Source organism: Penaeus japonicus, unplaced genomic scaffold, assembly GCF_977035675.1.
Source record: "Penaeus japonicus unplaced genomic scaffold, GWHDUDI00000001_assembly GWHDUDI00000017, whole genome shotgun sequence".
NCBI classification, from domain to species: Eukaryota; Metazoa; Arthropoda; class Malacostraca; order Decapoda; family Penaeidae; genus Penaeus; species Penaeus japonicus.
Window position 1 is genome coordinate 16,975,429 of NW_028234419.1, and position 2,500 is coordinate 16,977,928.

Below are 2,500 nucleotides of genomic sequence, written 5' to 3' on the forward strand. Positions count from 1 at the left end.
CAAACGATCAACTACGTACGGAGACAAAAACAATCATTGGAGACGTTCCAAACATTATGGTAGAGGAAGTAAATAGGGCACTAAAAGGCATGAAAAAAGGAAAAACACTAGGAGAAGACGGCATTAGTGTAGATCTTATTCAAGATGCAGGAGAGATTGCGGCAGTAAAACAGGCCAGTCTTTTTAACAGATGTCTAAACGTCGGTAAAACTGTGAAATCCTGGAAAAACGCAATAATAATTTTAATACACAATAAGGGTGACACAAAAGACAAAGAATTACCGACCTATAAGCCTCCTTTCAGTAATCTATAAACTTTTCACAAAAATCATGACAGCCTATATCACCAATACATTAGATTCAAAACAACCCAGGGAACAGGCAGGGTTCCGCAGCGGATTCTCAACTACAGACCATATCCACACACTAGCTCAAATAAGGGTGAAAACAAACGAATATAGGAAGACCCTGTGTATGGCATTCGTAGATTATGAAAAGGCATTCGATTCGGTACAGATACCTGCAGTACTAGATGCAATTCGTAAACAAGGAGTAGAAGAAATATGTTGCAGATTATTAGAGGATATATATAAAGAGGGTACAGCGACCATTAAAATCCACGCAGAAACCAATAAAATACCAATAAAAAGGGCGTTAGACAGGGCGACACCATCTCACCGAAGCCGTTTACATCTTGCTTAGAGGAAGTATTCAACAAGTTAAATTGGAAGGAGAAAGGGATTAAAATAGGGAATGAGCACTTAAGCAACTTAAGATTTGCAGATGACATTGTTCTTTTCGGCGAATCAGCAGATGAACTACAACAATTACTAAGCGATTTAAATAGGATAAGTCTGAAGATTGGCCTTAAAATGAACATGAAAAAGACTAAAGTCATATTCAACAGTCGAACCCCAGTTCAGCAAATACAAATACAGGGCGAGGTACTAGAAGCAGTGAACGAGTATGTATACCAAAGGCAGCTCATCAAGACGAGTACATTTTTCGATGCCGAGAGTCGTCAGACGTCCCCCTGCTTCTTGGATAGATAACGACATCAAGAGGGCTATTAAAGGCAGAAATAATGCCCACCATAGTCTCAAAAATAACAGAAATGACGCCGCCCTTATGGCAGATTATAAAATAAAAAATAAAAATGTTAAACAGTTAATACAAAGTGCAAAAACAAATTATTTCAGAAACAGATTCATAGAATATAAAAACAATTCGGATAAAACATGGAAAATTATTGAGTCAATCGTACCTAGCAACAAACACCACACTGATAATCGTACAAGTTCTACACAAAGCACATAGCATTTTAACGAATTCTTTTCAAAAATAGGTAAACTAACTTATGAACAAACAAATGCGTCTACATTACAGCAAAATATAAATCAAGCTATGCCTACATCTAATGTTTTCAGACCAAAACCAATTGATGTGGAGATTATTATCCTAGTAATAAAACACCTTCGCGAAACAAATGCTGTAGGAGCAGACGGTATTGCTTTGCGCTTTATTAAGGATAATCTACCAGCAACCACACATTATCTGGCGGTCATAATTAACACTTCCCTGGTCACTGGTGCTTTTCCATCGCTTTGGAAACATGGAATAGTAACACCAATTTTCAAATCCGGAGATATAGACGACGTTAATAATTACCGCCCTATCACAATACTCCCTGTATTATCTAAAGTTCTTGAGAAAATCGTAGCAAATCAACTAACGAATTTCCTGGAGGCCAATAACCTATTATCTGAAACACAACATGGTTTTAGAAATAGGTTATCCAATGAAACAGCGTTATTGCAGATAACTAATAAAATTTATGATAATATAGACAAAAATCAGGTAAATTTACTCACATTATGTGATCTTTCAAAAGCTTTTGACAGTGTAAATCACAAAATTCTCCTTAACAAACAAAGATCCCATAGAATTGATTCTTTCTGGTTTAATAACTATTTGAATAATAGAACTCAATCTGTTAAAATTAATGAAAGCATATCGAAACAACCAATATGTTATGGTGTTCCACAAGGATCTATTTTAGGCCCAATCCTATTTACAGTTTTCATAAATGACTTATCAACCATTGCTCATAACTGCCTGCTAGTGCAGTACGCCGATGATTCAGTTTCTCCATAGTGACTCAGTAAATAACTTAAATACATTAATAAGAAATACTCAAAACACTCTTACACAAGCTAATATATACTTTGAAAGTAATGGTCTTAAATTAAATCCCCATAAAACTGAATGCATATTCATAGGTAGTCGACAGAACATTTCCAAAATCCCCATCGACACAACCATAGAATTTGAAGGCCACCCTATCAAACCAAACATTTCAGTGAAAAATTTGGGAGTACACTTGGACAGATACATGACATTTGAAACACACGTTGATAACATACACAGGAAAGTAATGGGTACATTAATATTTCTAAATCACATAAAAAATCAAATCACTACGGATACTAAAATCATGGTC